The 21,034-nt window shown below is 46.3% G+C and overlaps 1 protein-coding gene across 6 annotated transcripts in view; it reads right to left on the minus strand.

The window, feature by feature from the left end:
- Nucleotides 1-21,034, minus strand: part of CPNE4 (copine 4) — a 262,849-nt gene that overhangs the window by 123,893 nt on the left and 117,922 nt on the right. The window lies entirely within an intron of this gene.

A 21,034-nucleotide genomic window follows, 5' to 3' on the forward strand; every position in this document is an offset into this window, starting at 1 on the left:
TGCTAGTTTCACCCAGTACACAGATTTCCATGCACTGTATCCAGGTAGTGGTCTACAACCTGCAAACAGCCTCTTCACTTAGCTGATGCAGAGAAATAGAGCCGAGGTTAATCTACCTTGCATTTAATGGTGCCTGCATGTGAAAGGTATACTCTAGATCAGTGTTTCCCAACCTTGGGCCTCCAGCTGTTTTTGAACTACAATTCCCACCATCCCTGACCACTGGTCTTGCTAGCTAGGGATGATGGGAGTTGTAGTCCAAAAACAGCTGGAGGCCCAAGGTTGGGAAACACTGCTCTAGATAGAGGCTTTGTAATGCTCCTAGTGGAGGAGGCTTGAGTCTGCTCCATCCAGAGGTGAACCGTTGAAATAGAACTTGGGCAGGGGGAGTTGTGAGTCTAGTCCTCCTTCCCTCTCCTCATTTCATACCACTTCCCCATTGTAGGATAAATCAGCCTCATATAACAAGCATAAAGGTAAAAGTAAAAGGACCCCTGACCACCAGGTCCAGTCGTGACTGATTCTGGGGTTGCGGCGCTCATCTCGCTTTATTGGCCGAGGGAGCCGGTGTACAGCTTCCGGGTCATGTGGCCAGCATGACTAAGCCGCTTCTGGCGAACCAGAGCAGCGCACGGAAATGCCGTTTACATTCCCGCCGGAGTGGTACCTATTTATCTAGTTGCACTTTGACGTGCTTTTGAACTGCTATGTTGGCAGGAACAGGGACCGAGCAACAGGAGCTCACCCCATCGTGGGGATTCGAACCGCCAACTTTCTGATCGGCAAGCTCAAGAGGCTCTGTGGTTTAACCCACAGCGCCACCTGCGTCCCATAACAAGCATACTTAACTCTAATTAATGCATGAAGGGGTTAAGACCATAGAGTAAGCTATCCTGATAGGCTTAGCTAAGTCACTCCCGCTCACATTGCTACCAAACATTTTGTTCTCCCACTTTCCACAGTTCCAATGTGTGAACCCTATCAGTTGTTGTTGTTGTTGTTTAGTCGTGTCCGACTCTTCGTGACCCCATGGACCAGGGCACGCCAGGCACTTCTGTCTTCCACTGCCTCCCGCAGTTTGGTCAAACTTATGTTGGTAGCTTCGAGAACACTGTCCAACCATTTTGGCCTTCTCTTGTCCCCTTCTCCTTGTGCCCTCCATCTTTCCCAACATAAGGGTCTTTTCCAGGGAGTCTTCTCTTCTCATGAGGTGGCCAAAGTATTGGAGCCTCAGCTTCAGGATCTGTCCTTCCAATGAGCACTCAGGGCTGATTTCCTTAAGAATGGATAGGTTTGATCTTCTTGCAGTCCATAGGACTCTCAAGAGTCTCCTCCAGCACCATAATTCAAAAGCATCAATTCTTAGGCGCTCAGCCTTCTTTATGGTCCAGCTTTCGCTTCCATACATCACTACTGGGAAAACCATAGCCTATCAGTAAGGATGTCTAAACTGGATGCTCCAAGCTTAGGCCGTGTAACTTTAGCAAACCATCTTTGTGTTTCTATACAAATAATTTAGAAACCATTTTTGAAAGTAAGTTGTACTGCCTGTCTTTTCTTGCTGCTGTATGGAAAACCACATAAATCTGACCTTTGGAGAGTTTGTAAGTAAACAATTTTTAACTTACCAAATGCATGGTCTCTTTCTATGCTAATGGAAGTGGGAAACTTTGGCAGCAACTTAGAATGGGATATTTAAAAAGTATAACAGCCTATACTTCCACACTTTACTCTGGTCTACAAAACATATAAAATATACAGTAATACAATTGTCTTTAAGGTGCCATAGGACTGTTATTGTTGCTGCAACAGATGGACAACACTCTGCAGCACAGCTACTTCTCAAAATTGATATTGCTATCTATTCCTTTGGTTGCCAATATTCACAAAGAAATTTCGTTACTCTAGTCATGCCCTGAAGGCATTCACAAGTATTTCCCTCGCATTTCTCTTCCCAAACCACTTTTGTGACCATAAATTGAAAATGTGCCCAGAGAGATCCCTAAAGGGGGTACATTGAATAAAAAATACTCTTATTCATGTTCCCGCCATTGTGAAAATATTTCAAAAGTGCCTCCTGTAATGGGTCTGAATGCATTCTAAATTAATTTAGTATTGGTTTTAGGATATCCTTTATTCCTCATAAGGCAAATGGGATTTCAAATGCCTCTCCCCAAGTATTTCAGATGGGTTGGGAAAGTACATCTAACTGAATAAACATCCTCTGTTGAATAACAATGGGGTTCTGAGATGGAAACCAAAATTAAGGGGCTTCGGTCTGCCCGCAACTACTCGGCTTCATTTCAATCCTGCTTTCAGGTTTCCCACAATGCACTGTGAGAACAGAATGCTGGAATAGATGGGCCATGGGCCTGAACCAGGAGCACTATTTTTATGTCCTTGTGACTAGGTGGACAATATTATGCAGCTCCTGTACAATCTGTAATCCAGGAGAAGCCAACATGATGCTCTCTAGGTAGAAAAGTGACCTGTAAATTATTTAAGCAAATACAGTGGTAAAGGTAAAGGTAAAGGGACCCCTGACCATTAGGTCCAGTCGCAGACGACTCTGGGGTTGCGGCGTTCCATCTCGCTTTATTGGCCGAGGGAGCCGGCGTACAGCTCATGTGGCCAGCATGACTAAGCCGCTTCTGGCAAACCAGAGCAGCGCACGGAAAAGCCGTTTACCTTCCCGCTGGAGTGGTACCTATTTATCTACTTGCACTTTGACGTGCTTTCGAACTGCTAGGTTGGCAGGAGCAGGGACCGAGCAACGGGAGCTCACCCCATCGCGGGGATTCGAACCAGCAACCTTCTGATCGGCAAGTCCTAGGCTCTGTGCTTTAACCCACAGCGCCACCCACGTCCCAACCGAACCAGCTACGTCCCCCTAAATCCACGTCTGTAAACATACACTTTTATACAGGCAACAACCATTTTATGTGGGGGTTCCATTCCCAGCCTCTCCCACATGTTGGCAGTGCATACATAAGCGCATTCTGCCCTTTCCCCATTCCTCAACCCATTTCCCCCTCTTCTGAGTTCAAAAGTACCCATGTTTCGGCAATCAAGCATCTTTTGGACACGCCCAACATGGTCACTGCCTGTATTATCCTTGCATTTATAATATTTTTCGGTTTTTCAGAGATGGGAGAATCTTTCATCTGTTGATCGCTGGAAAAATACAGCCCACCTGACTCAACAACATTGCTCTGTGCGCATCCCTTAAAAAAAAAAAAGAACTGAGGCTCTAGACTTCCAAACGGATAATCTAATTACAAGAGCAGGAAATTCAGACAGAAATCGTCAGAAAGTGAAATCAGTCTTTAATAATGCAAGTGGAACAGTGTGTGTGCGCGTGTGTGTTTTAAGAACACTGCCAGGGGACCTCTGGCCCAAAAGAACCCAATATTTCTGTATCTCTGCAAAATTCATTTCCATCTATTCAAGTGGTTGATTAGGCTACTTGAAGAATACAATGCATTAAATTGAGAAACAAGGAAAAGCTGCAAGCTGATAAAGGGACAATTACTTTAATATTTGGCATTCATTAAAAACCAACCAGCTTAATTCCCCCCACTCTTGTAAAAGAGATAATAGTCCAATAAATATTCACAGTTTTAGAAAAAGACTGAGAATTAGACAAAGAAATTTATATGTGGAAAGTCTTTGGACATGTAACAACTCCTTGCTTGAAGGCCCACTCTAAAAGGCAACACTAAGAAAAATTAACACTTTCAGTGGTCTCTTGCTAATAAAACCAAAGTGTATTTTTAGGCAACGGCTTAAGGTGATGCCACTTTCCTTCCTTTCCCTTTTTTAAAAAAACCAACCCTCTTCCTGCACCTTTAAGAGCAGATCAGGACACAAAAATTGAGGTTTTGCCATGCTAGAAGCAGCTGTTGATGGTTGAAAGCACAGGATTAGGAGAAGTAAAATAAGGTGGTAACCCCAAATGTGATTATTTGAGAAATGATAAAATCTCCAGCTCAGATTCTACCTTCTGTCTAGTTTAAGCCAAAAACATATTTTGTACGACTCCCTTCCTGTACAGCAGCAAAAGATATAGTTTCAGTGTTTTGCAAACCAAGAATAAATTCCTGTTTCTCTGAATCCTACCCCCCCCCCATATTTATATATAACCTGTACACTTCTCTACTCACAACAACAAACAGCTCACACTCTCAAACAGCACAGTTAGGATGGTATTTATGCATTAGGTGAAATATTTCAGATGCCTAACACAAGGAGCTGTGTGCTTTGACAAACCATTTCATCCAGAGCACTTATCTACCATTTATTTTTAAGCACCACTGGGATAAAATGGGGTCAGTCAGCATATAAATACACGACTGTCTATTCCACACACACCCAAAAGTATTGCTTAATCTAGCCCAGTGCTGTCTTCTCTGATAGGAAATTGCTCTCCAGTATCTCACTGGAGGCCCTTCCTAGGCTTACTATCCAAAATCCATTTAGCTGGACCACAGGAAGCCAACTCATTCTGGGTCAGGCTGCTCATCCATCTAGCCCAATACTGCCTGCTCTGACTGGCAGCACCTTTCCAAAGTCTCACGCAGCTGCCTTTTGAACCAATTGCTGGCTGATCCCTGGGGATGCATCAGACCTGTCTCTTGTACAATTGACCAAAGGATAAACCAGGCCTGGCTACAGGTGCTGAGGTTAAACCACAGAGCCTAGTACTTGCCGATCAGAAGGTCGGCGGTTCGAATCCCCGCGACGGGGTGAGCTCCTGTTGCTCGGTCCCTGCTCCTGCCCACCTAGCAGTTCGAAAGCACGTCAAAGTGCAAGTAGATAAATAGGTACTGCTCCGGCAGGAAGGTAAACGGCGTTTTCATGTGCCGCTCTGGTTTGCCAGAAGCAGCTTAGTAATGCTGGCCACTTGACCCGGAAGCTGTACACCGGCTCCCTCGGCCAATAAAGCGCCGCAACCCCAGAGTCGGCCACGACTGGACCTAATGGTCAGGGGTCCCTTTACCTTTACCTTTATTACAGTGGTATGAATCCTACCTTCAGGACTGAGTCCCAAGCGTAGCATTGGAAAAGTGCCTTTCAGCCCCCTGGCAACTATCCTATGGTGTGCCCCAGGGGACAATCTCTGGTGCTATTTAAGGGTCATCTAGTCCAACCCCCTGCAATGCAGGAATCTTTCGCTCAACATGGGGCTCAAACCCACAACCCTGAGATTAAGAGTCTAATGTTCTAATGACTGAAATATCCAACCAAAGGATAAGTGCTTTCCATTCTACTTATTAGTCCAGTACAGGCATAGGGAAACTCAGCCCTCCAGATGTTTTGGGACTACAACTCCCATCATCCCTAGCTAACAGGACCAGTGGTCAGGGATGATGGGAGTTGTAGTCCCAAAACATCTGAAGGGCCGAGTTTGCCTATGCCTGGTCCAGTAGGTGTGAATCTGGTTGGTTAGCTTAAAAATGCAGGCCAAACATAATCCAGTAGCATCTCTACATGTAGCCAATCTCTTAAGCCATTTAAAATTAGAGAGCTTCCTGTGATTCCTACAAATGCACATTTGTACTTGAACAACGGCAGAGAAACAGTCAGACAAAGATAAATAACTTTTGATGATGGAGCACATTTTCAGAAGCCCTTTTCTATTATATTCCATGACTCATCGGAAGGGGGATGCCATACTTGACTGATAAAGAACTCTGATGTCACGGTGGCTAATTTTAGATTTACACAATGCCCATATTCCGGTCTAACCCAGGTTCTTATCTTTGATAATAAATTCTCAGAGCATAGACTGCGACTTTCAAATGGAAAAATGTAGAACCTAGCGGGAGCCCTTTCTAGGACACAGCAGCTTTTATGAATGCCTCCTAACGATCCATAGCCTGTAAGCTCCGATAAACTGTATAATAGATTTTTTGCATTGTTTGAAGGCATTAGAAAAAAATTAAGATGGATTTCAACAAGAACTGCTTCCAGCAGAGCATAAAATCTTGCGACGTATGTTACAATTCATTTGCCAATTATATAGGGAAATCAGGTTCGTTGACTTCCTACTTCCTTGACAGCTGTCTGTACGTGTCTATACATGTGCCTGCACAGTCTAAGAATCCACGTAGCTCCCAATGCATTGCAAAGGCAATGACCAATATTATTATTATTATTATCAGTGGAGTCCTGGACTCTAAAATGATTTACCTGCTTTTACCCATTCACATAATGCTATATTTTCAGATTCTCTGACTTAGGTCAACAGAAGAATAGTGTTCAGATCAAAGGAAGTAATAAAAAGGTAAAGGACCCCTGAGAGTTAAGTCCAGTTGCAGATGACTCTGGGGTTGCGGCGCTCATCTTGCTTTACAGGCCGAGGGACCCGGAGTACAGCTTCCAGGTCATGTGGCCAGCATGACTAAGCTGCTTCTGGCAAACCAGAGCAGCGCACGGAAACGCCGTTTACCTTCCCGCCGGAGTGGTACCTATTTCTCTACTTGCACTTTTTGGCGTGCTTTCGAACTGCTAGGTTGGCAGGAGCTGGGATTGAGTGAACAGGAGGTCACCCCACCTCGGGAATTCGAACCGCCGACCTTCTGATTGGCAAGCTCAAGAGGCTCAGTGGTTTAGACCACAGCACCACCCACGAGGGAAGTAATAGTCCCGCTCTATTCTGCCTTAGTCAGACCACACCTGGAATACTGTGTACAATTCTGGGCACCACAATTTAAGAAGGGTGTTGGCAAGCTGCAACGTGTGCAGAGGAGGGCAACCAAGATGATCAAGAGTCTGGAAACCAAGCCTTATGAGAAACGCTTGAAGGTGCTGGGTATGTTTAGCCTGGAAAAGAGGAGACTGAGAGGAGACATGATAGCCATATTCAAATATCTTAAGGGCTGTCACATAGAGGAGGGAGCATGCTTGTTTTCTCCTGCTCTGGAGGACAGGACCCAAACCAATGGCTTCAAATTACAAGAAAGGAGATTCCGGCTAAACATTCAGAAAAACTTTCTGACAGTAGGAGCTGTTTGGCAGTGGAACAGACTCCCATGAGAGGTGATGGACTCTGCTTCCTTGGATGTTTTTAAACAGAGGTTGGATGGCCATCTGTCATGGATGCTTTAGCTGAGATTCCTGTATTGCAGGGGGTTGGACTAGATGACCCTTGGGTCCCTTCCAACTCTAAGATTCTATGATTCTAAGTTAGTGGTCCTTAGTTCCCATTGAAATCAATGGGAAAAGTTTGAAGTCAAGCTAGTCGTCCATTGATTTCAGCAGAAACTCAGTAACTGGATGCAACTCTGTATAAAAATGTTTCAAGAAAGACAGAGTATTTCTTCAGATACATCCATTAGACAATACAGGATGCTTGCTGATAATTTTTTATGGGTCCAAAGAGATGACAGTCAATTTTATTTATCGGCTTCAAAGTCTGAGAGCTAGTCTGCTTTGAGAACATGTTTAGACCATGTCTAAACAGTGCCTTTGAACTTGGGGCAGAGCCGAATTGAATCCAATGTAGTTCATTATGGACCATCCATGCTGAACATTTTTGAAATCAATACAGGTAGTTGCCCCAGCACATGATACAACCATGCTCAAAGCAGCAGGTCTATTTCCAGCCCATCTCCACTATGCATTTAAAGCAACATCATACCACATACATAGTCATGATTTCCCCCAAAGGATTCTGGGAACTGTAGTTTGTTAAGGGTGCTGTGAGTTGTTAGGAGACCCCTATGTTAGAATTCCTGCTCCATGATTGCAGTCATGGGACTTTTGTCTATCACATGACGGTATATGTTTTGATTCCACAGAGTGGGAAGTGACCGAGACAGGATGTTTATGTTGCTGTGTTCCGTGAAGTGGGACTATTGTCCTTTATTTTTTTCTCTTTGCTGTCTGATGCTAGAGAGAGAGGGAGCCATGTTGCAGTGCTCCGTGTGTGTTTATATGCAAATAAAGTAGATTAGCCAAAATGCTGAGTTGCTGAGGTCTGTCACGCGAACTGCGCAAACTCAGTGGATCCCTAAGTGTGCCGGTGTCGGTTAGCATTGGTCGCTGTGATGTTCGGGCTGAAGAAAACTTTTGAAGCTCCTGAACGATTGACCAGGAGGGAGGGAATATGCCAGTCGGGCATGTTTCTCTACCAGGGTCCTACTCGAGTGTAGGCTGAGCTCCTGACACCCTATCCCTCCTCATACATCTAAAATTCCCAGTGTTCTGTGAAACTGAAGCTCTGTGAGGAGAATAGGAATATCCTAACAACTTTCACACTCCCCAGAATTCTTAGGGGGAAGCCAAGTCTATTAAAGTGGTTTAGTGCATAAAGGGCTTGGCACACTGACTGAATATTGAGATGCTTGAGGAATAGGGTCAGTTCAAGACAATTTGTTGCCTTATTTATTTATTGTATTCTGTTGCCTGAGCTGAAGAATGATGGTGCCTTCCACATAACGAAGCCAACTGAAGTGGAAACTGAATCTTCAGTATGACAAGATAGCATCTCCCACTGTACCTGAGGGCAGCCAATCAGCTTAAAGGGCTCAGGAAGGCTGCACAACACACAAAACATCTGTCCTCCAACATAAAGAAACAGCCCATTCATACTCTGCCTAATAAGTAAGGTGTTCAGGAATTCACTCTCCGCCAATTCAGACTTGCACAAATTCAGACATGAACTCAGTGCACCTCTCCTGGACTAACGTATAGATCAGAACGCGTACATTCAGATTTCTCATTTCTCTAAATTTTACAGTACAGTTCTCAGCTCAACGTATCAAAATACAGTTAAAATGAAAACATGCAAAAGCAACACAGGCCTATTGGGGAATGCTGTGCAAGTTGCCCTCAGTTCTACAGAAGAAAGGTGGGATGTTAAGTACAATAAATTAATAGTGCCCTGCCTCAAGAAAAAACTTTGGAAAGTACAAGGAGGAGGGAGAAAGATCAGAACTGACAGTACCAGACAGGGCTATACTTGGGACATTAACATTTGCAGTTTCAATCAGACACCACATGAAAAGTTGCCTGTGGGGAGGTTGCATTAAAAGGACTATTTCAAGAAGACATTTGATTTAATGTGGCAGCATCTGCAAGCTGTGAGCTAATGGACAGAAAACCCATTTTCCTGACAAGTAACATTTTTAAAAGGAGGGAAACCCACCTTTTAGAGCAGTAATTACTGTTTTTGGTTTTAATGGAAATCATGTTTTCTAGTGTATCCAGGGGGGCAATCTAGATTCATCTACTAGAATAAGCATTCGCTAAAATGCACGTTCTTCGCTGTGTCACTTCACGACGCCAGCATAGATGGATGCGGCAAATTATTCCCTGCACAAATCTGTATTAACAAATGGTTAGCGTTGCAAGACAAATGTGAAGAAGCCGAGCAAACTATGGATGAAAGTCTGTTCGGTACGGTAAGCTCGGCGTTATCTTGCTTTCAGCATCACCACACTCCTGAAACACAACTTGTGTAACCCATCAAGCTGAACTTTACTCAACCAGCCATTTATAGTGCCTTGCCAAGGGCTTGACATTTACACCTCCACTGTTATTTTCAGTTCTGGGCAACAGCAAAAATAAAAAATAAAAATGTAACAGGCCTACACAACTTTTTATCAAGCATCTGTTAGGACAACATGGGTGGCTTGTGGACTGCTTGATGGATCACAAGTTGTGTAGGCCTGATATAACAAGGGCAGAGTGGAGACATATCGTGGTGGGGGCTGATCTGTTTGGGGGTGAGACAAAAGTACACAAAATAGCTCACCAGAGAAGCATCAAAGGGGCAGCGCTAATGTAAGGAAGCATTGAGAACATTTTCATCCACAGCCTTGCATTTGTACCAGCGGTGGATAAAAACAGAGAAGCAAATACGGTCCCGCACCCCACCACACAAGGTGACTCCCATATTAGGGATGGGAGAGGAATTCGATTCAGAATTTTAACGAAACCTACATAATTCGCACATTCTGAAACAAACATAGAGCCAACCTAAGCTACCCTTTAAAATCCACACTTCTCTGAATTTTGTAGCGCAGCTTCCCAACTAAATAATGTGTAAAGGGTAAAGGGACACCTGAACATTAGGTCCAGTCGTGGACGACTCTGGGGTTGCGGCGCTCATCTCGCTTTATTGGCCGAGGGAGCCGGCGTACAGCTTCCGGGTCATGTGGCCAGCATGACTAAGCCGCTTCTGGCAAACCAGAGCAGTGCACGGAAACACCGTTTACCTTCCCACCAGAGCGGTACCTATTTATCTACTTGCACTTTGACGTGCTTTCGAACTGCTAGGTTGGCAGGATAAATAATGTGTACAACAATGCAAATATTGGCAAAACTGGCATACAAAAATGCCTAATATTAGGGGGAGCTGCTTGCAAAATGTGTATATCAGGCAAAATTGCCTTAAAAGTGTCTATCAGGAAAATAATAATGTTGAATGTTCATGAGGACTTAAAAATAAATAAATTACGAACTGATGTTGAAATGTGGAGAGCTGAACTTAAGGGTGGAGAAATGAGAAACCGAGAGAAACTTAATTTCTTCCACCACTAGCTGTCCCCACCTCACCTCCGCCCCAACCCCACCAACACACATCACTTCAAGGTTCCAAAATCATGCCTTAGGGGCATGTTCTCCTTGGGGCAGTCTTCTCCTGGGGACTTGCCTCTTTGACTACCTCTCCCTACCCCAATGTCCCCTAAATGTACCCCAGTGGCAGAGGTGGGTGTTCCCAGTCCCCAGAGAGGGCCTTTTCCTGCTGAGGACTGGAACCACAAGTCCCAGAATCCCCAAATGGGAAACTGACACTCCGTGCCCACTCTATGTTACTTAGGAAGCATCAGTTTCCCACTAGGGATTCTGGGACTTGTAGTCCTAGTTCCCAGTGGGAAAAGATTGAGGACATTGACCCAAGGTAGAAGCAGCAATAGATCAATCAATCAATCTTTATTACGGTCCAGAGACCCAACAAATCATTACAAATCAATACACAATTCATACAGCCTACCTCCAGGTTAATCAAGCATTTTGTTTAGATTATAGGGCTCATTTGTTCTTGCAACCACCGATAAAAACTTGGCCACTGCTAACGTTCTAGCTTTTGTCTGGTCTTCCAGTAGGAACCTGACCTAGTGAGCCTCTGATTTTCCTGGGAAAGGTACCAGCAAGGATAGTATCAGTTCAGCCCCGGCCAAGCAGCAATAGAAGCACGAGCATCTAGTAGGCTCCTTTCAAACCTATCCCTATCCATGATTAGGAGTCGGCTGGAATCAGCCACAAGCCTTCAAAGTCTAACACTATCCAGTATACTACATTGGCCGTGTGATACAGGGTTTCTGCAACTGTGGCATATCTGAGCTTATTTTCATATCGTACCTCAAATGCAATCATTTCTTTGGTAGTAAGCGTAAAGCTTTTTCTTGAGTGTTGTGCATTATCCCCCGACAGCAGTTCAATAACCTGCTTTGCAGCTGACAGATAAAGTGAGCAGCCCAAGCAGCTTCACGGTGTAACAAATTAACCTGCACCTATTGCTGTCCGGCAGAGAAAACACTGAAAGGATACAGCATCACCATCAAATCCCGTCCCCACAATTTTTTCCACTGGCTGTCCCATGATGATATTATAAAGTAGTTGTGTTCTGTGTTATAAATCAGGCACTGCTGGGAGTTATTTATTTCTGTTTTCCAATACTGTATATTTCTTATCAATAAAAAAATTGGTGTGGCGCAAGCAAATTTTTATTCTAAAATTGTGGCCCGGGGGGGGGGGGGAGTGTGAGAACCACTGCATTATGGTCTGAGAGCTGCAAATCAAGTCATTTCATTTAGGAGTTTGCAATATCAAAATATTCAAGAATCTCTTTTGCATGAACTCTCCACAGCTTTTTTTAAAAATCACAGCAGTTAATGTTTTGCAAGAAAATATCGACCCCAACTGGGTGGTATTCAACTGAGTTTTACTCAGAGGAGACCCACCCTGGGACCTTAGGGCAAAGGGTGGGTGATAAATAAATAATCGCAGAGAGAAGATATGCCATGGTGAATCTGCAGCAGCACAACCGGACTCCTTTATCTGCCCCAGTTGCAACAAAACATGTCTCTCCCACATCAGTCTCTACGGCCACAGCAGGCGCTGCAACCTTCCAACAATTAGACCTCACCACCTGTGATGGGATGATAAGCTGCTTATGTGTAAAATCCAGATCCCTCAGAGTTTGACCAGGTTTTCAAACCTCTGCCTGTGACGGAGCCCCTCCTGCATGGCTGCGTCAATCGCTGGCAGAATCCGAAAGTGGTTGTTTTCGGAAACGCTTCCAACATAAAAGCTCCTTAACGGAAACACGTCTCCTGGCTTCCCTGCGTGACAGTTTCCGGCGAGGAGTGGGTGTCCCTATAGGAGGTCCTGAGACCTCTCCACTGTTTTCGCTGGAACCGTCTCTGAGCCATCCCTCCGACTCACTTTCCCTTGGAGTTACTGCTCGCCCCCTACTGGTTCCCTCTTCAGCTGCAACACCTCTTTCAACCTCATTGAGCCTCTGCACCTCCTGTCCTTCCGATGGCAGTTCCCTGACATCCACCTCCCCTCCAGGGCCCCCTTCACCCCCTCCCGTCCCCTCCCCTTCTGGCTGGGAGGAGGTAAAACCCCTGAAAGAACCTTCCTCGTCGTCCGTAGTTTCGAACACTTCCCTCCACTTGCTGCTGTTCCTCGTCTCTTGGTATTCCTCGTCATCAGAGTCCATTCCCTCTTCCAAATCCGACTCCGCGAATCCCTCCATTTCCTCTTCCTCGTCGGTGGTGCCGAAGTATTCCCTCCTAAACCTTTCTACCGGCTGTGGTTTTCTCGGGAATCTTTGGTGGAACGTTTCTGTTAAAACCTCATCATTGACCTCCCCTGCAGTCACCCAGGTGTTTTCTGACTCCGGTTCCCCTTCCCACGCCACCAAATACTCTACCTGATTTCCCTTCCACCTGGAATCGAGGATTTCCGCTACATGGTTGCTGCGTTCCCTCTCTTCCAAGGCTGGTCCCCTGGTGTGCTCCCCTTCACGTCCCCCCCTATATGGTGACAGTAACGACCTGTGGAACACTGGGTGCAATTTCATGTGGTTGGGTAACCGGAGTTTGAAAGCCACTGGGTTGACCTGCTGAATGACCTCAAAGGGTCCCAATCTTCTGGGTCTCAACTTCTTACACCCCCCTTTGAACGGCAACCCTTGGGTGGACAGCCACACCTGATCCCCCACCCTTATGGCCTCACCTTCCCTTCTGTTCTTGTCTGCCTGCTCCTTATATTGTGCCTTGGCCCTTTCTAAGTTGAGCTGGAGCTGATGATGGATCGCTTCCATCTCTTCTACAAAATGTTCGGCCGCTGGGACGCTCCATCTCTCCCCTCCATCCCCTGGGAATGCCCTGGGATGACACCCGTAATTAGCCAAAAAGGGGCTCATCCCTGTGGACACATTCTCTGCATTATTGTAGGCAAACTCTGCCAGCGCCAACCTTTCGGCCCAGTCATTCTCTCTGTCATTGACATAACACCTCAGATATTGTTGGAGTATGCCATTTGCTCTCTCCGCCTGCCCGTTGGTTTGAGGGTGCCGGGCAGTGGAAAAATTGACTTCCACGTGCAGCAAGCTCATGAGCTTTCTCCAGAACCTGGAAGTAAATTGTTTGCCGCGGTCTGAGACCACCCTCAATGGAGCCCCGTGCAACCTAAAGATGTGTTCTACAAACAACTTCGCTGTTTCTTCCGCTGTGACAGCATGTGAGCAGGCTATAAAGTGGGCCATTTTGGTTAACAGGTCTACCACAACCATGATGGCTGTTTTCCCTCTGGACTTTGGCAGATCAGTCATAAAATCTATTGCCACTGCTTCCCATGGTCTTTCAGGTGTGGGTAGCGGTTCTAATAACCCTGCCGGCGCCCGCCTCTCCCCTTTGGCTCGCTGGCATTGGTCACACCCTCTCACATACTCCCGCACATCTTCCCTGACCTTGGGTCACCAAAATTCCCTGGTAACCAGCCACATGGTTTTGTGTTGCCCAAAATGCCCTGCTGTGGGGCTATCGTGCAGCTGCTTGAGTACCTTCTCTCTCAAATCTCCTTCAGGTATATATAACGCTCCCTTGTAATACAACGCCCCGTTTTTCTCCTCAAAACCTCCGGGTTTGTCTCCCTCCCTCCTGAGACCCCTGAGTTTGTCCTGGGCGTATTCATCATTCTCCGTTCCCTCTACCAGTTCTCTTTGCCCCACCAATGCCGCCCCACACACCCAGCGGTCCTCTGGAATGACATGTCTTTCTTCGGGTGCTCCCTCCCCCTCCAAATATTCAGGTTTCCGTGAGAGAGCGTCCGCCCTAACGTTCTCTGGGCCTGGCACGTAACAAATCTCAAAGTTAAATTTGGAGAACTCCTGAGCCCATCTCAACTGCCGTTGGTTGAGCACTCGTGCCGTTCTCCAATACTCTAGATTCTTGTGGTCAGTGCACACTTGCACCTTATGTTGTGCGCCAATTAGCAGGTGCCTCCATTTCCGGAAGGCCTCATGAATAGCCAGAAGTTCTCGGTCATACACCGTGTAATTCCTCTCGGATTTGTTCAGTTTCCGCGAAAAAAAGGCACACGGTCTCCACTCTGACTCCTCCTTCCCTGGCTGCAGAAGAAGCACCGCCCCTATGGCTCGGTCTGATGCGTCTGTTTCGACCCTCATCTTTTTTTGTAAGTCCACATGCAGAAGTTGCTCCTCCGAGGCGAAGGCCCTTTTCAGTTCCTCAAAGGCTCGCTCCGCCTCCTCAGTCCAAACGAATTTCTTTTTACTGCTGAGACAGTCCGTAATGGGCGCCGTCAGGTGGGCAAAGTTTCGAATGAACTTACGATAAAAGTTCCCAAACCCTAGGAACCTCTGCACATCCTTCTTTGTTTTGGGTGTTTTCCATTCCAGTACTGCCTGGACCTTGCCGGGGTCCATGGCCAATCCCTTGTCGGACAGGCGGTACCCCAGAAACTCCACCTCCTTGGTATGAAACTGACACTTCTCCAGCTTCACCCACAGCCGGTTGGCCTGCAGCCTGCTCAACACTTCTCTGACGTCTCTTACATGCTGCTCCTCATTCTCAGAGTACACCAACACGTCATCTAGGAAGGCCACACAATTCTTGTACAGCAAAGGCCCCAGTACGTGGTTCATAAAAGCTTGGAAGCACGCCGACCCTGCTTGTAATCCAAATGGCATAACTAAATATTCAAATGCCCCTAAAGGGGTGAACATGGTGGTTTTCCATTCATCCCCTTTCCTTATACGTATCAGATTGTACGCCCCCCTTAGGTCCAGCTTTGTAAAAATCTTTCCCTTCCATACCCTGGTCAAAATGTCATCAATCCTGGGCATTGGAAAGGCCAAAGGTTCTGACACTGCGTTTAACCCCCTGAAGTCACACACCAGTCTCGGCTTATCCGTGTTTTTTTTATCCACAAAAAACACTGGGCTACCTCCCACCGCTCTGGACTCTCTGATGAAACCTCTCTTCAGGTTCTTGTCAATGAACTCCCTTAGCTCCTGCATTTCTCTGTCTGACATGGCGTACAACTTGCCTACAGGAAGCTGTGCCCCAGGGAGTAAATTGATTTGACAGTCAAAGGGTCTATGCGGGGGTAGTTGGTCAGCTTCCTTCTCGCTGAACACGTCGCTGAGATCTGCGTATTGCGGGGGCACCTTCCCTTTATCCATTACTTCCATTCCGGCTAGGGCGACTCTGGCTCCTCCCGGAACCTTCCCCTGCTTGCAGTGTTCTAGGCAATGCGCTGACCCAAAGGAGACCACCCTCTGATGCCAACCCACTAGTGGATCGTGTAGTGCCAGCCAGCTCATCCCCAAAATGATGGGAGCTCCTCCCAAGGTGGCCACATTAAACGCTATCAGTTCAGTGTGCCTTGCCACCCTCATTATCATCGGGACAGTCTGTTGGCTAACTTCTCCTCCCAGCAGTTCTCTGCCATCAATCGTGGTCACCTGCAAGGGGTTACTTAAAGGGATAGTCTGTATCTGATGCTCAGCTGCAAACTCCTTACTCATAAAATTACAGGAGCTGCCTGAATCCAAAAGCGCCTTGATCTGTAGCGGGTGCCCGTTTGGCAACTCTAGAGACACCTCTATCACTAAAGCGGGTCTGGGTGGTTCTGGCGTGGGCACTTTCACTGCTCTTTGGCCTGGCTGCTGTGCCCCGACGGTGGCAGCCAGGCGTTGGCTTTTACTTGCTCCTTGCTCTCCTCCTCTTTTCCCCCAACAGCCCCTGCCATCCCTTGCCACTCCTTTCTCTGTGGGCAGACTCTGGCAAAGTGCCCTGGCTGTTGGCAAAGATAACATTTCTTGGCGCTCTTTCCCTCCTTCTTCCGCCCATCACTGGGATTTGAAACTGCGCGCGCCCGCGCTGTTCCAACTTCCATCGGCTCTGCCGGCGGGAAAGGTGGCTCTGGAATGTCCGGAATGCGAAGCTCCCTCCAACGTTCTCCTTTCCCTTCCCGCCTTTCCAAAGCCCTCGCTTCCTGGCGCGCTCCTATGGCCAGCGCGGATTTGGTCAGCTGATCCATAGACTCTGCCCTGGGCCCCCGGGACAGTTCATCTTTCACGGCCGAAGAAAGCCCCTCTTCGAAAAGCATTTGAATGGGTTCCGCCGATAGGTCCCACCCCAATTTATGAATCAACATAGTAAATTCAGTCCAGTACTCTCGAACAGATCGGCTCCCCTGTTTGCAAGCCATTAACTGTCTTCGTACCACTCCCTGCTCAATGTCGCTGGAAAACATCAGATCCATGGCACGAAAAAACTTCCTTGTGTCCTTTAGGATCTCATTATTCACTGCCATCAAGGGTCTAACCCAGTCCTTCGCCCCCGATTCGAGATGGCCAATAACAAAAGCCACTCGCGACTCCTCGTCAGGGAAGTCATCATACTGCAGGTTGAGAGCGTACTGCATTTCAGTTCTAAAGGCATGATAACTTCTGGGGTCCCCCCCCAAATTTCTGCACCAACCCCGGTACCTTTCTGGCGAGCGAGGTGGTTTTCTCCTTTCCCTTTTCTGCATCCTGAGCCCTCCTCTCCTCAAGCCTCGCCGTTTGCATGGCAAGCTGGAGCTCCAACGCCCTGTACCTTTCTTCCAGGCTTGGACCTCCTCCAGCTGCTCCTGCTCCTCCGGTTCCGGCTGGTTCACTCATGATGCCTTTGCCTGCACAAGCTGGCTTTCGAAGACTTTCGGATTGCTGTGATGGGATGATAAGCTGCTTGTGTGTAAAATCCAGATCCCTCAGAGTTTGACCAGGTTTTCAAACCTTTGCCTGTGACGGAGCCCCTCCTGCATGGCTGCGTCAATCGCTGGCAGAATCCGAAAGTGGTTGTTTTCGGAAACGCTTCCAACATAAAAGCTCCTTAACGGAAACACGTCTCCTGGCTTCCCTGCGTGACAGTTTCCGGCGAGGAGTGGGTGTCCCTATAGGAGGTCCTGAGACCTCTCCACTGTTTTCGCTGGAACCGTCTCTGAGCCATCCCTCCGACTCACTTTCCCTTGGAGTTACTGCTCGCCCCCTACTGGTTCCCTCTTCAGCTGCAACACCTCTTTCAACTTCATTGAGCCTCTGCACCTCCTGTCCTTCCGATGGCAGTTCCCTGACACCACCTAAGGTGCATTCCTACATTGTATCCCAAGGAAGATGGATGCCAACCGGTGACTGAGTTCAGTAAATGAATGTTCATAGGTCTACGCTGAGTAAAACTTAATTGAATACAACCCATGATATTAAGTATTTTATACCTTTATCCGCCCTCATCTTATAAATCCAACAGCATTTATAATAGGGACAATTTTAAAAAAGTAACCTGCTAATTTTAAATCTGGAGTATTTGCTTGAGAATTCCACGCATCATTTTCCTTAACTCCAAGACACTGCCTTGGTCTGCAATCCTACCCCTTTTTACCTGGGAACAAGCCTCATTGTTCAGTGGGACTTATTTCTGATTAGACGTGGTTAGGATTGGAGCTGTGATCTGCAACTCATACCCCATGTATTTTTAAAAGGGAAATTGCAGCCACATTTCTAGACACTTCAAGATGTTTGTGTCATACCAGCTAGTAGAAATATACATATTTTTAAGGGGAGGAGGTACGATTGTTTAAGAGGCAACAGCAGACATTTATGAATGTTTGTAAGACATATGGTAGATGCCAGAGCCACTCTTTCTTGCTATTGGCAAATTTTGCTGTGAAATTTGTTTCCATAATTAATGTGTTTTGAAGTGAGTGACCTTATGTAACAACAGAATAAGCCTTAATTATTGTCGGTGATTAATCCATTCTGTTGGTTTTATTTTTAATCCTGTTATCCTAAAATTAATTTCCAATTTAAAGGTCATTTTACACGTTGGTGATATCGCATATGGCAATGCTGAGCCTCTCTTTCTTGTGAGAAATAAGAGTATCTGATTATCAAAGACACAGAGTGACTATCCATTGCCCTATATGACAGGCTGGGGGATTCTGTGCATTTCTGTATCCCCACCAACCTAACACACACACATTTTAAAGCACCAGGCCAGTTGCCCAACCAGTCCAGCCTAGTATTCTCACCAGATGCCTATGGAAAGCCAGCAAGCAGGTCCTGAGTCACTTTCCCTCACCGAGAGAAGCCAAGGCGGTTCCCTCACTGCGAGAAGCCAAGTTACAGGGAACCAGGCAGAGGGCCTTCTTGGTAGTGGCACCTGCCCTGTGGAACGCCCTCCCACTGGATGTCAAAGAGAAAAATAACTACCAAACTTTTAGAAGACATCTGAAGGCAGCCCTGTTTAGGGAAGCTTTTAATGTTTACTAGGTTATTGTATTTTAGTGTTTTGTTGGAAGCCGCCCAGAGTGGCTGGGCAGGGTATAAATAATAAATTATTATTATTATTATTATTATTATTATTATTATTATTATTATTCCCCTCTGGTGGTGGTTTCCAACAACTGGTATTCAGAAGCATACTGCCTCTGACAGAGAACATAACCATCAAGGTAGACAGCCTTGATAGCAGCCTCATCCTTCATGAACTTGTCTAACCCTCTTTTGAAGCCATCCAAGTGCCATCACTGCCTCCCATGGGGGTGACTCCCTGGGAGGGGATTATGTAAGACTGGAGATGATACAGGACTTGGTCCCAATGTTGCTTCATTGGAACGTGGTCTTAGTCATGCGGAAAGAGGTGTTAGTGCAATGCCAGGGATAAGCAGTATACACAGACTGCAGTGGCGGCTATATAATCCACATGGGTATGTCAAATTATTTATTTATTTATTATTATTATTATTATATTTATAGCCCATCCATCTGGCTGGGTTTCCCCAGCCACTCTGGGTGGCTCCCAACAGAATATTAAAAACACGATAAAACATCAAACATTAAAACTTCCCTAAACAGGGCTGCCTTCAGGTATCTTCTAAAAGTCAGATACAGTCATACCTCATGTTACGTTTGCTTCATGATACGTTTTTTCAGGTTGCGTCCCGCGGCAACCCGGAAGTACCGGAAAGGGTTACTCCTGGGTTTTGCTGCTCTTTGCTGCTCGCGCATGCGCAGACGTGCAAAATGACGTCACGCGCATGCACAGAAGCGGTGAATCACAACCCGCGCATGCAGATGTGCCACTGTGGGTTGTGTTCTGCTCATGTTGCGAATGGGCCTCCGGAACGGATCCCGTTCGCAACCAGAGGTACCACTATAGTTGTTTCTTTCCTTGACATCTGATGGGAGGGCGTTCCACAGGGCAGGCGCCACTATCAAGAAGGCCCTCTGCCTGGTTTCCTGTAACCCTAGCCGTGAGGGAACCGCCAGAAGGCCCTCAGAGCTGGACCTCAGTGTCTGGGCAGAACGATGGGGGTGGAGACACTCCTTCAGGCATACTGGGCCGAGGCCGTTTAGGGTTTTAAAGGTCAGCACCAACACTTTTAATTCTGCTCGGAAACGTACTGGGAGTCTAGCAGGGAGGAGGCAGTGAAGAGCAGAAGCTAAATGCCTGATAGTGGTGAAGGCAAGCTCTGTTGGGGCAGGGTGGCGTTGAAGTTACAGAGCTAGATTTCCAGAGCTGGAGAGTGGGCACAGCGAAAGCTTTGATCTCTGGAGATGAGCCAGCCCACCCTAAGCCAAGGTCAAGGCTGGCAGATCTATAGCTGTCCCAAGGACAGTAGAGATGCTAAATATACTCTGCTTTTTCAGAAGGGGAGTTTTTGCACATTCCCATTGAATGTAATAGAATATCAAACTTCCAAGTGACTTCAATAGGATTATATGATCCTAGCTTCATAACACTTGGGTCAAGATCTCAATGCCCTGTGAGTTAAGCAGGAAATAATTCCCTTTTGAAGTCAGTCTCGGGAACTAAGAATACAAGCAATATTAACTTTTTAAGGTGTTGAATGCCCTCCTTCTGGGAAATTTGCTGCAACCAAAGAGGGGGGAAGACTCCCATTTACAGACGTTCTTACCAAATAGGGACCCATGCTATGAATACAAATGGAAGTTTCCCTTGCTTTGCCTATCTACAAATCCAGCACCCAAGATTCCTCATGCAGCTCCTGTTACTGGATTGGGATTTTTTCTTAATGTGCACATTTCTAAATATGCATCCTAAAATATACATTTTAACACATCTGGGTGAATGTTTTTGAGCAAAGAATTGTATTGTGAAATCTGGAGAAGCGCAAAATCTGAAGGATAAGTATGTTCTGATCTGTGTATTAATCTAGGAGGTGTGAATTAAATGTGCAGACCAAATGAAATTCTTCTCCATTCTTGGTCATGCATACAGTATTTTTATCATTGGGAACATTGGGGAAATAATACAGCTTCTTGCATTGCAACCCTATTCATTTCTACTTGGAAATAAATCCCACTGAGCACAATGGGCTATCAAATAAGTGTGCATGGAATATAAAATCTCCAAAAGGAATTGCACTCTTGATTCTTCCTCTCACCATCATTCCTTACATAATCCAAATAAGTTGGTCTATAGGA

Source organism: Podarcis muralis, chromosome 12 (genome assembly GCF_964188315.1).
Source record: "Podarcis muralis chromosome 12, rPodMur119.hap1.1, whole genome shotgun sequence".
NCBI lineage: Eukaryota > Metazoa > Chordata > Lepidosauria > Squamata > Lacertidae > Podarcis > Podarcis muralis.